Genomic DNA, 14,357 nt, shown 5'->3' on the forward strand with positions numbered 1-14,357 from the left:
TGTGTTTTGAACAACGGACCTTTTGCGTGTTCAGCAGATGTGATAACCACTAAACTATGGAACTCTTAAAAATGTTTTCTGAAACAGCTTTTCTGTCCGCAAGAAAGCACATCAGATTCATTTGTGTGTGCTCAAAATCTTGCTTAAATTGAGCTTACGTTTTCTGTTTAATAATATATATTTCAAAAAGTACACTTGAACAAACAAGAATCTTACCCTATTTTGTAAAGAAAAAATTGTATGAAAGAATGCTTAAAACCATAGCCCATATTTCTGAATTCAAGATTTCTGTTGCCGTCACAATATCTTGTTTGAAAACGTACATTTATGCATAAAAGACAAGACAACTACATAGTTCCACGGGGTTTTGAATCCTGGACCTTCTGCATGTGAAGCAGGCGTGATAACCATTACACTATGGAACGCTTTAAATTGTTTTCTGAAACAGCTTTTCTGTCCGCAAGAAAGCACATCAGATTCATTTGTGTGTGCTCGAAATCTTGCTTAAATTGAGCTTACGTTTTCTGTTTAATAATATATATTTCAAAAAGTACACTTGAACAAGCAAGAATCTTACTCTATTTGGTAAAGAAAAAAGTGTCTGAAAGGATACTAAAACCATATCCAATATTTCTGGATTCAAGGTTTCCATTGCCGTCACAATATCCTGTTTGATAACGTACATTTATGCATAAAAGACCAGACAACTACATAGTTCCACTGTGTTTTGAACAACGGACCTTCTGCGTGTGAAGCAGACGTGATAACCATTACACTATGGAACTCTTTAAAAAGTTTTCTGAAACAGCTTTTTTGTCCGCAAGAAAGCACATCAGATTCATTTGTGTGTGCTTGAAATCTTGCTTAAATTCAGCTTACGTTTTCTGTTTAATAATATATATTTCAAAAAGTACACTTGAACAAGCAAGAATCTTACTCTATTTGGTAAAGAAAAAATTGTCTGAAAGGATACTAAAACCATATCCAATATTTCTGGATTCAAGGTTTCCATTGCCATCACAATATCCTGTTTGATAACGTACATTTATGCATATAAGACCAGACAACTACATAGTTCCACTGTGTTCTGAACAACGGACCTTCTGCGTGTGAAGCAGACGTGATAACCATTACACTATGGAACTCTTTAAAAAGTTTTCTGAAACAGCTTTTCTGTCCGCAAGAAAGCACATCAGATTCATTTGTGTGTGCTTGAAATCTTGCTTAAATTGTGCTTACGTTTTCTGTTTAATAATATATATTTCAAAAAATACACTTGAACAAACAAGAATCTTACTCTATTTGTTAAAGAAAAAATTATATAAAAGGATGCTAAAATCATAACCCATATTTCTGAATTCAAGATTTCCGTTGCAGTCACAATATCTTGTTTGAAAACGTATATTTATGCATAAAAGACCAGACAACTACATAGTGCCACTGGGTTTTGAATCCTGGACCTTCTGCATGTGAAGCAGGCGTGATAACCATTACATTATGGAACTCTTAAAAATGTTTTCTGAAACAGCTTTTCTATCCGCAAGAAAGCACATAAGTTTCATTTGTGTGTGCTCGAAATCTTGCTTAAATTGAGCTTACGTTTTCTGTTTAATAATATATATTTCAAAAAGTACACTTGAACAAACAAGAATCTTACTCTATTTGGTAAAGAAAAAATTGTCTGAAAGGATACTAAAACCATATCCAATATTTCTGGATTCAAGATTTCCGTTGCCGTTACAATATCTTGTCTTCGAAAACGTACATTTATGCATAAAAGACCAGACAACTACATAGTTCCACTGTGTTTTGACCAACGGACCTTCTGCGTGTGAAGCAGACGTGATAACCATTACACTATGGAACTCTTTAAAAAGTTTTCTGAAACAGCTTTTCTGTCCACAAGAAAGCACATCAGATTCATTTGTGTGTGCTTGAAATCTTGCTTAAATTGAGCTTACGTTTTCTGTTTAATAATATATATTTCAAAAAATACACTTGAACAAACAAGAATCTTACTCTATTTGTTAAAGAAAAAATTATATAAAAGGATGCTAAGATCATAACCCATATTTCTGAATTTAAGATTTCCGTTGCCGTCACAATATCTTGTCTGAAAACGTATATTCATGCATAAAAGACCAGACAACTACATAGGGCCACTGGGTTTTGAATCCTGGACCTTCTGCATGTGAAGCAGGCGTGATAACCATTACACTATGGAACTCTTAAAAATGTTTTCTGAAACAGCTTTTCTGTCCGCAAGAAAGCACATCAGATTCATTTGTGTGTGCTCGAAATCTTGCTTAAATTGAGCTTACGTTTTCTGTTTAATATTATATATTTCAAAAAGTACACTTGAACAAACAAGAATCTTACTCTATTTGGTAAAGAAAAACAATGTATGAAAGGATGCTAAAACCATAACCCATATTTCTAGATTCAAGATTTCGGTTGCCGTCACAATATCTTGTTTGAAAACGTACATTTATGCATAGAAGACAAGACAACTACATAGTTCCACTAGGTTTTGAATCCAGGACCTTCTGCGTGTGAAGCAGGCAGGTTATCCATTAAACTATGGAACTCTAAAAATGTTTTCTGAAACAGCTTTTCTGTCCGCAAGAAAGCACATCAGATTCATTTGTGTGTGCTCGAAATCTTGCTTAAATTGAGCTTACGTTTTCTGTTTAATAATATATATTTCAAAAAGTACACTTGAACAAGCAAGAATCTTACTCTATTTGGTAAAGAAAAAATTGTCTGAAAGGATACTAAAACAATATCCAATATTTCTGGATTCAAGATTTCCGTTGCCGTTACAATATCTTGTTTTCGAAAACGTACATTTATGCATAAAAGACCAGACAACTACATAGTTCCAAAGGGGTTTTGAACCCAGGACCTTCTGTGTGTTTAGCAGACATGATAACCACTACACTATGGAACTCCTAAAAAAGTTTTCTGAAACAGCTTTTCAGTCCGCAAGAAAGCACATCACATTCATTGGTGTGTGCTCGAAATCTTGCTTAGATTGAGCTTACCTTTTCTGTTTAATAATATATATTTCAAAAAGTACACTTGAACAAACAAGAATCTTACTCTATTTGGTAAAGAAAAAATTGTCTGAAAGGATTCTAAAACCATAACCAATATTTCTGGATTCAAGGTTTCCATTGCCATCACAATATCCTGTTTGATAACGTACATTTATGCATAAAAGACCAGACAACTACATAGTTCCACTGTGTTTTGAACAACGGACCTTCTGCGTGTGAAGCAGACGTGATAACCATTACACTATGGAACTCTTTAAAAAGTTTTCTGAAACAGCTTTTCAGTCTTCAAAAAAGCACATTAGATTCATTTGTGTGTGCTTGAAATCTAGCTTAAATTGAGCTTACCTTTTCTGTTTAATAATATATATTTCAAAAAGTACACTTGAACAAGCAAAATCTTACTCTATTTGGTAAGGAAAAAATTGTCTGAAAGGATTCTAAAACCATAACCAATATTTCTGGATTCAAGATTTCCGTTGCCGTCACAATATCTTGTTTAAAAAGTACATTTATTCATTAAAGACGAGACAACTTCATAGTTCCACTGGGTTTTGAACCCAGAACCTTCTGCTCGTGAAGCAGACGTGATAACCACTACACTATGGAACTCTTAAAATTGTTTCCTGAAACAGCTTTTCTGTCCACAAGAAAGCACATCAGATTCATTTGTGTGTTCCCAAAATCATGCTTAAATTGAGCTTACGTTTTCTGTTTAATAAAATATATTTCAAAAAGTACACTTGAACAAACAAGAATCTTACTCTATTTGGTAAAGAGAAAATTGTATGAAAGGATTCTAAAATCATAATCAATATTTCTGGATTCAAGATTTCTGTTGCCGTCACAATATCGTGTTTGAAAACGTACATTTATGCATAAAAGACCAGACAACGACATAGTTCCACTGTGTTTAGAACAACGGACCTTCTGCTTGTTAAGCAGATGTGATAACCACTACACTATGGAACTCTTACAATCGGTTCCTGAAACAGCTTTTCTGACCGCAAGAAAGCAGATCAGATTCATTTGTGTGTGCTCGAAATCTTGCTTAAATTGAGCTTACCTTTTCTGTTTAATAATATATATTTCAAAAATTACACTTGAACAAACAAGAATCTTACTCTATTTGGTAAAGAAAAATTTGTCTGAAAGGATTCTAAAACCATAATCCATATTTCTGGATTCAAGATTTCCGTTGCCGTCACAATATCTTGTTTGAAAACGTACATTTATGCATAAAAGACCAGACAACTACATAGTTCCACTGGGTTTTAAACACAGGACCTTCTGCTTAACTCTTAAGTCTTAACTCTTAACTCTTAAAATTGTTTCCTGAAACAGCTGTTCTGTCCGCAAGAAAGCACATCAGATTCATTTGTGTGTGCTCGAAATCTTGCTTAAATTGGGCTTACGTTTTCTGTTTAATAATATATATTTCAAAAAGTACACTTGAACAAACAAGAATCTTACTTTATTTGATAAAGAAAAAACTGTATGAAAGAATGCTAAAACCATAGCCCATATTTCTGAATTCAAGATTTCCGTTGCCGTCACAAAATCTTGTTTGAAAAAGTACATTTATGCATAAAAGACGAGATAACTACATAGTTCCACTGGGTTTTTAACCCAGGACCTTCTGCATGTGAAGCAGACGTGATAATCACTACACTATGGAACTTTTAAAAATGTTTCCTGAAACAGCTTTTCTGTCCGCAAGAAAGCACATCAGATTCATTTGTGTGTGCTCGAAAACTTGCTTAAATTGAGCTTACGTTTTCTGTTTAATAATATATATTTCAAAAAGTACACTTGAACAAGCAAGAATCTTACTCTATTTGGTAAAGAAAAAATTGTCTGAAAGGATACTAAAACCATATCCAATATTTCTGGATTCAAGGTTTCCATTGCCATCACAATATCCTGTTTGATAACGTACATTTATGCATAAAAGACCAGACAACTACATAGTTCCACTGTGTTTTGAACAACGGACCTTCTGCGTGTGAAGCAGACGTGATAACTATTACACTATGGAACTCTTTTAAAAGTTTTCTGAAACAGCTTTTCTGTCCGCAAGAAAGCACATCAGATTCATTTGTGTGTGCTTGAAATCTTGCTTAAATTGAGCTTACGTTTTCTGTTTAATAATATATATTTCAAAAATACACTTGAACAAACAAGAATCTTACTCTATTTGTTAAAGAAAAAATTATATAAAAGGATGCTAAAATCATAACCCATATTTCTGAATTCAAGATTTCCGTTGCCGTCACAATATCTTGTTTGAAAACGTATATTTATGCATAAAAGACCAGACAACGACATAGTTCCACTGTGTTTAGAACAACGGACCTTCTGCTTGTTAAGCAGATGTGATAACCACTACACTATGGAACTCTTACAATCGGTTCCTGAAACAGCTTTTCTGACCGCAAGAAAGCAGATCAGATTCATTTGTGTGTGCTCGAAATCTTGCTTAAATTGAGCTTACCTTTTCTGTTTAATAATATATATTTCAAAAATTACACTTGAACAAACAAGAATCTTACTCTATTTGGTAAAGAAAAATGTGTCTGAAAGGATTCTAAAACCATAATCCATATTTCTGGATTCAAGATTTCCGTTGCCGTCACAATATCTTGTTTGAAAACGTACATTTATGCATAAAAGACCAGACAACTACATAGTTCCACTGGGTTTTAAACACAGGACCTTCTGCTTAACACTTAAGTCTTAACTCTTAACTCTTAAAATTGTTTCCTGAAACAGCTGTTCTGTCCGCAAGAAAGCACATCAGATTCATTTGTGTGTGCTCGAAATCTTGCTTAAATTGAGCTTACGTTTTCTGTTTAATAATATATATTTCAAAAAGTACACTTGAACAAACAAGAATCTTACTTTATTTGATAAAGAAAAAACTGTATGAAAGAATGCTAAAACCATAGCCCATATTTCTGAATTCAAGATTTCCGTTGCCGTCACAAAATCTTGTTTGAAAAAGTACATTTATGCATAAAAGACGAGACAACTACATAGTTCCACTGGGTTTTTAACCCAGGACCTTCTGCATGTGAAGCAGACGTGATAATCACTACACTATGGAACTTTTAAAAATGTTTCCTGAAACAGCTTTTCTGTCCGCAAGAAAGCACATCAGATTCATTTGTGTGTGCTCGAAATCTTGCTTAAATTGAGCTTACGTTTTCTGTTTAATAATATATATTTCAAAAAGTACACTTGAACAAGCAAGAATCTTACTCTATTTGGTAAAGAAAAAATTGTCTGAAAGGATACTAAAACCATATCCAATATTTCTGGATTCAAGGTTTCCATTGCCATCACAATATCCTGTTTGATAACGTACATTTATGCATAAAAGACCAGACAACTACATAGTTCCACTGTGTTTTGAACAACGGACCTTCTGCGTGTGAAGCAGACGTGATAACCATTACACTATGGAACTCTTTTAAAAGTTTTCTGAAACAGCTTTTCTGTCCGCAAGAAAGCACATCAGATTCATTTGTGTGTGCTTGAAATCTTGCTTAAATTGAGCTTACGTTTTCTGTTTAATAATATATATTTCAAAAATACACTTGAACAAACAAGAATCTTACTCTATTTGTTAAAGAAAAAATTATATAAAAGGATGCTAAAATCATAACCCATATTTCTGAATTCAAGATTTCCGTTGCCGTCACAATATCTTGTTTGAAAACGTATATTTATGCATAAAAGACCAGACAACGACATAGTTCCACTGTGTTTAGAACAACGGACCTTCTGTTTGTTAGCAGATGTGATAACCACTACACTATGGAACTCTTACAATCGGTTCCTGAAACAGCTTTTCTGACCGCAAGAAAGCAGATCAGATTCATTTGTGTGTGCTCGAAATCTTGCTTAAATTGAGCTTACCTTTTCTGTTTAATAATATATATTTCAAAAATTACACTTGAACAAACAAGAATCTTACTCTATTTGGTAAAGAAAAATTTGTCTGAAAGGATTCTAAAACCATAATCCATATTTCTGGATTCAAGATTTCCGTTGCCGTCACAATATCTTGTTTGAAAACGTACATTTATGCATAAAAGACCAGACAACTACATAGTTCCACTGGGTTTTAAACACAGGACCTTCTGCTTAACACTTAAGTCTTAACTCTTAACTCTTAAAATTGTTTCCTGAAACAGCTGTTCTGTCCGCAAGAAAGCACATCAGATTCATTTGTGTGTGCTCGAAATCTTGCTTAAATTGAGCTTACGTTTTCTGTTTAATAATATATATTTCAAAAAGTACACTTGAACAAACAAGAATCTTACTTTATTTGATAAAGAAAAAACTGTATGAAAGAATGCTAAAACCATAGCCCATATTTCTGAATTCAAGATTTCCGTTGCCGTCACAAAATCTTGTTTGAAAAAGTACATTTATGCATAAAAGACGAGACAACTACATAGTTCCACTGGGTTTTTAACCCAGGACCTTCTGCATGTGAAGCAGACGTGATAATCACTACACTATGGAACTTTTAAAATTGTTTCCTGAAACAGCTTTTCTGTCCGCAAGAAAGCACATCAGATTCATTTGTGTGTGCTCGAAATCTTGCTTAAACTGAGCTTACGTTTTCTGTTTAATAATATATATTTCAAAAAGTACACTTGAACAAAAAATAATCTTACTCTATTTGGTAAAGAAAAAATTGTCTGAAAGGATACTAAGACCATATCCAATATTTCTGGATTCAAGGTTTCCATTGCCATCACAATATCCTGTTTGATAACGTACATTTATGCATAAAAGACCAGACAATTACATAGTTCCACTGTGTTTTGAACAACGGACCTTCTGCGTGTGAAGCAGACGTGATAACCATTACACTATGGAACTCTTTTAAAAGTTTTCTGAAACAGCTTTTCTGTCCGCAAGAAAGCACATCAGATTCATTTGTGTGTGCTTGAAATCTTGCTTAAATTGAGCTTACGTTTTCTGTTTAATAATATATATTTCAAAAAATACACTTGAACAAACAAGAATCTTACTCTATTTGTTAAAGAAAAAATTATATAAAAGGATGCTAAAATCATAACCCATATTTCTGAATTCAAGATTTCCGTTGCCGTCACAATATCTTGTTTGAAAACGTATATTTATGCATAAAAGACCAGACAACTACATAGTGCCACTGGGTTTTGAATCCTGGACCTTCTGCATGTGAAGCAGGCGTGATAACCATTACACTATGGAACTCTTAAAAATGTTTTCTGAAACAGCTTTTCTATCCGCAAGAAAGCACATAAGTTTCATTTGTGTGTGCTCGAAATCTTGCTTAAATTGAGCTTACGTTTTCTGTTTAATAATATATATTTCAAAAAGTACACTTGAACAAACAAGAATCTTACTCTATTTGGTAAAGAAAAAATTGTCTGAAAGGATACTAAAACCATATCCAATATTTCTGGATTCAAGATTTCCGTTGCCGTTACAATATCTTGTTTTCGAAAACGTACATTTATGCATAAAAGACCAGACAACTACATAGTTCCACTGTGTTTTGAACAACGGACCTTCTGCGTGTGAAGCAGACGTGATAACCATTACACTAAGGAACTCTTTAAAAAGTTTTCTGAACAGCTTTTCTGTCCACAAGAAAGCACATCAGATTCATTTGTGTGTGCTTGAAATCTTGCTTAAATTGAGCTTACGTTTTCTGTTTAATAATATATATTTCAAAAAATACACTTGAACAAACAAGAATCTTACTCTATTTGTTAAAGAAAAAATTATATAAAAGGATGCTAAGATCATAACCCATATTTCTGAATTTAAGATTTCCGTTGCCGTCACAATATCTTGTTTGAAAACGTATATTCATGCATAAAAGACCAGACAACTACATAGGGCCAGTGGGTTTTGAATCCTGGACCTTCTGCATGTGAAGCAGGCGTGATAACCATTACACTATGGAACTCTTAAAAATGTTTTCTGAAACAGCTTTTCTGTCCGCAAGAAAGCACATCAGATTCATTTGTGTGTGCTCGAAATCTTGCTTAAATTGAGCTTACGTTTTCTGTTTAATAATATATATTTCAAAAAGTACACTTGAACAAGCAAGAATCTTACTCTATTTGGTAAAGAAAAAATTGTCTGAAAGGATACTAAAACAATATCCAATATTTCTGGATTCAAGATTTCCGTTGCCGTTACAATATCTTGTTTTCGACAACGTACATTTATGCATAAAAGACCAGACAACTACATAGTTCCACTGGGTTTTGAACCCAGGACCTTCTGTGTGTTTAGCAGACATGATAACCACTACACTATGGAACTCCTAAAAAAGTTATCTGAAACAGCTTTTCAGTCCGCAAGAAAGCACATCACATTCATTGGTGTGTGCTCGAAATCTTGCTTAGATTGAGCTTACCTTTTCTGTTTAATAATATATATTTCAAAAAGTACACTTGAACAAACAAGAATCTTACTCTATTTGGTAAAGAAAAAATTGTCTGAAAAGATTCTAAAACCATAACCAATATTTCTGGATTCAAGGTTTCCATTGCCGTCACAATATCCTGTTTGATAACGTACATTTATGCATAAAAGACCAGACAACTACATAGTTCCACTGTGTTTTGAACAACGGACCTTCTGCGTGTGAAGCAGACGTGATAACCATTACACTATGGAACTCTTTAAAAAGTTTTCTGAAACAGCTTTTCTGTCCGCAAGAAAGCACATCAGATTCATTTGTGTGTGCTTGAAATCTTGCTTAAATTGAGCTTACGTTTTCTGTTTAATAATATATATTTCAAAAAGTACACTTGAACAAACAAGAATCTTACTCTATTTGTTAAAGAAAAAATTATATAAAAGGATGCTAAAACCATAACCGATACTTCTGAATTCAAGATTTCCGTTGCCGTCACAATATCTTGTTTGAAAACGTATATTTATGCATAAAAGACCAGACAACTACATAGTGCCACTGGGTTTTGAATCCTGGAACTTCTGCATGTGAAGCAGGCGTGATAACCATTACACTATGGAACTCTTAAAAATGTTTTCTGAAACAGCTTTTCTGTCTGCAAGAAAGCACATAAGATTCATTTGTGTGTGCTTGAAATCTAGCTTAAATTGAGCTTACCTTTTCTGTTTAATAATATATATTTCAAAAAGTACACTTGAACAAGCAAAATCTTACTCTATTTGGTAAAGAAAAAATTGTCTGAAAGGATTCTAAAACCATAACCAATATTTCTGGATTCAAGATTTCCGTTGCCGTCACAATATCTTGTTTAAAAAGTACATTTATTCATTAAAGACGAGACAACTTCATAGTTCCACTGGGTTTTGAACCCAGAACCTTCTGCTCGTGAAGCAGACGTGATAACCACTACACTATGGAACTCTTAAAATTGTTTCCTGAAACCGCTTTTCTGTCCACAAGAAAGCACATCAGATTCATTTGTGTGTTCCCAAAATCATGCTTAAATTGAGCTTACGTTTTCTGTTTAATAAAATATATTTCAAAAAGTACACTTGAACAAACAAGAATCTTACTCTATTTGGTAAAGAGAAAATTGTATGAAAGGATTCTAAAATCATAACCAATATTTCTGGATTCAAGATTTCTGTTGCCGTCACAATATCTTGTTTGAAAACGTACATTTATGCATAAAAGACCAGACAACGACATAGTTCCACTGTGTTTAGAACAACGGACCTTCTGCTTGTTAAGCAGATGTGATAACCACTACACTATGGAACTCTTACAATCGGTTCCTGAAACAGCTTTTCTGACCGCAAGAAAGCAGATCAGATTCATTTGTGTGTGCTCGAAATCTTGCTTAAATTGAGCTTTCCTTTTCTCTTTAATAATATATATTTCAAAAATTACACTTGAACAAACAAGAATCTTACTCTATTTGGTAAAGAAAAATTTGTCTGAAAGGATTCTAAAACCATAATCCATATTTCTGGATTCAAGATTTCCGTTGCCGTCACAATATCTTGTTTGAAAACGTACATTTATGCATAAAAGACCAGACAACTACATAGTTCCACTGGGTTTTAAACACAGGACCTTCTGCTTAACTCTTAAGTCTTAACTCTTAACTCTTAAAATTGTTTCCTGAAACAGCTGTTCTGTCCGCAAGAAAGCACATCAGATTCATTTGTGTGTGCTCGAAATCTTGCTTAAATTGAGCTTACGTTTTCTGTTTAATAATATATATTTCAAAAAGTACACTTGAACAAACAAGAATCTTACTTTATTTGATAAAGAAAAAACTGTATGAAAGAATGCTAAAACCATAGCCCATATTTCTGAATTCAAGATTTCCGTTGCCGTCACAAAATCTTGTTTGAAAAAGTACATTTATGCATAAAAGACGAGACAACTACATAGTCCAACTGGGTTTTTAACCCAGGACCTTCTGCATGTGAAGCAGACGTGATAATCACTACACTATGGAACTTTTAAAATTGTTTCCTGAAACAGCTTTTCTGTCCGCAAGAAAGCACGTCAGATTCATTTGTGTGTGCTCGAAATCTTGCTTAAATTGAGCTTACGTTTTTTGTTTAATAATATATATTTCAAAAAGTACACTTGAACAAACATGAATCTTACTCTATTTGGTAAAGAAAAAATTGTCTGAAAGGATACTAAAACCATATCCAATATTTCTGGATTCAAGATTTCCGTTGCCGTCACAATATCTTGTTTTCGAAAACGTACATTTATACATAAAAAACCAGACAACTACATAGTTCCACTGGGTTTTGAACCCAGAACCTTCTGCGTGTTAAGCAGACGTGATAACCACTACACTATGGAACTGTTTAAAAAGTTTTCTGAAACAGCTTTTCAGTCTTCAAAAAAGCACATCAGATTCATTTGTGTGTGCTCGAAATCTTGCTTAAATTGAGCTTACGTTTTCTGTTTAATAATACATATTTCAAAAAGTACACTTGAACAAACAAGAATCTTACTCTATTTGGTAAAGAAAAAATTGTATGAAAGGATACTAAAACAATATCCAATATTTCTGGATTCAAGAATTCCGTTGCCGGTACAATATCTTGTTTTCGAAAACGTACATTTATGCATAAAAGACAAGACAACTACATAGTTCCACGGGGTTTTGAACCCAGGACCTTCTGCGTGTTTAGCAGACATGATAACCACTACACTATGGAACTCCTAAAAATGTTTTCTGAAACAGCTTTTCAATCCGCAAGAAAGCACATCACATTCATTGGTGTGTGCTCGAAATCTTGCTTAGATTGAGCTTACCTTTTCTGTTTAATAATATATATTTCAAAAAGTACACTTGAACAAACAAGAATCTTACTCTATTTGGTAAAGAAAAAATTGTCTGAAAGGATTCTAAAACCATAACCAATATTTCTGGATTCAAGGTTTCCATTGCCGTCACAATATCCTGTTTGATAACGTACATTTATGCATAAAAGACCAGACAACTACATAGTTCCACTGTGTTTTGAACAGCGGACCTTCTGCGTGTGAAGCAGACGTGATAAACTTTACACTATGGAACTCTTTAAAAAGTTTTCTGGGAGACTTCCGGTGACGTCACAGCCGATGGTCTGCTAGTGAGAGAGCTCCCGGCACCCTCACCAATCTATACACTAGAATAAGCTGATTCTACATCCCAAACCCCCCGAAAATTGACCCCACACCAGGAATAAGCACCGGAGAGATGGCAGGGAAACCGCAGAGAAAAAACCAATGCCCCGTCACCAAGTTCTTCCCTCCGGCGCAACGCCAGGTTGAGATCAGCCCCGAGGAGCAAGATGGCGCCGGATAAGACCCAGAGCACGAGGCGCGCAGCGGCCGACACAGCCCGACTGACTCGGACCCCCCCGTCCTAAATAAAGACTTTTTTGATGCTCTAATCACCAAAATGAGGAGGGGAGTACAGGAGGACACGGAAAAGGCCCTCCAAACCATCCGGGCAGAGGTGGAAGCGCTGACGGAGCGGACGGAAGATCTGGAGGTGAAGATGGAGGGAATCTCAAACGAACAGGCTGAGACCCACGAGGAAGTACTGAGATGCGGAGAGGCGATCCGACACATACAAGACAAACTAGAAGACATGGAGAACAGAGAGCGGAGGCAGAACATCCGCCTCAAAAATATTCCTGAATCCATCACCCATGAAGAACTCCAACCATACCTCCGCAGACTCTTCCTGCAGCTCGTCCCTGATCTCTCAGAACATGACCTACATACAGTACAGATCGCGCCCACAGAGCCCTGGCCCAGAAATCAACGGACCCAAACCGTCACAGAGATGTGGTGCTGAGAATGCACGCATACTCTGCTAAAGACCGCATCATGTCAGCGGCTAGAGAAGTGAGGACTGTGACTATGGATGGAGTGCAAATTCAACTCTATAACGATCTCTCCCAATTGACAATAAATAAAAGAAACGCACTGCGCCCACTCACCTCCTACCTCAGGGACCAGGGGGTAAAGTACCGCTGGGGATTCCCCTTCAAACTAGTGGTTCTGCGCAATGGCCGCCACCACACAGTAACAACCCCTGAAGACGCCAAGAACTTCCTGAAAGCGTTAGGAATCCCTCTCCCACCGCAGAAGAGCAACCGCCCCAGCACTGAAGAGACGCCGGAGACGACCCTCCAAGAAGCCCCCCGCACATCGGAAAGATTGGCGAGCCAACGCCTCCGGTGAACCCCGATGAGCCAGCCAGTTGTGAGGCCCAAGGAAACCACACGCGGCCCCTGCAGTCATCCCACGCAGTTCCAGAGGCCCTAAAGACCACAGTATACACCCAGCATAAGAATCCGCAATAAACAAAATATTCCCCTGGACCCGAGTCCCCCTAGACTACACCCCATGAAATTACCTTCCCCTTCCCTCCCCCCCCAATTCCCCACCCCCCCCTCCTATTCCCCCCCCCAACCCTACCCCCCCCCTTCCCTTGCCAGTACCTCCCCATATTCCTCCCACCCTAACCCCCCCTAACCCTCCCCTCCTCCCCCCCCCACACACGTTAAATGCCCACTTACCTTCACCGCCCCCACCTGAGACCGAGGGGAACCAGGACCCCGCTCGGGGTGTCTCGGACAGCAACGAGAGGAATCGGCAACCAAGCCGCTCCTCTCCGGGCGCGGTCCTATCGAGTCACTCACGCGCTCCGGAGCTGCACCATCAGAGACACAGACACCAGAGCCGCGGACCTGCTGCTGCTCTCCCCCATAAGCATGCCCGGTTGGAGCTCCCGATGGACAAGAGATGCCCAAGAT

The 14,357-nt window shown here is 36.3% G+C and overlaps 3 non-coding genes across 3 annotated transcripts; all 3 read right to left on the bottom strand.

The window, feature by feature from the left end:
* Positions 1-3,595: 3,595 nt before the first annotated feature.
* Positions 3,596-3,668, bottom strand: TRNAV-CAC (transfer RNA valine (anticodon CAC)). The gene has a single exon. It is a non-coding gene; the product is annotated as a tRNA-Val (tRNA).
* A 6,732-nt stretch (positions 3,669-10,400) lies between these two features.
* On the bottom strand, positions 10,401-10,473 carry TRNAV-CAC (transfer RNA valine (anticodon CAC)). Its single transcript has one exon. It is a non-coding gene; the product is annotated as a tRNA-Val (tRNA).
* Positions 10,474-11,831: 1,358 nt separating this feature from the next.
* On the bottom strand, positions 11,832-11,904 carry TRNAV-AAC (transfer RNA valine (anticodon AAC)). Its single transcript has one exon. It is a non-coding gene; the product is annotated as a tRNA-Val (tRNA).
* Positions 11,905-14,357: the final 2,453 nt, after the last annotated feature.

Source organism: Ascaphus truei, chromosome 18 (assembly GCF_040206685.1).
Source record: "Ascaphus truei isolate aAscTru1 chromosome 18, aAscTru1.hap1, whole genome shotgun sequence".
In the NCBI taxonomy this organism is placed as follows: Eukaryota; Metazoa; Chordata; class Amphibia; order Anura; family Ascaphidae; genus Ascaphus; species Ascaphus truei.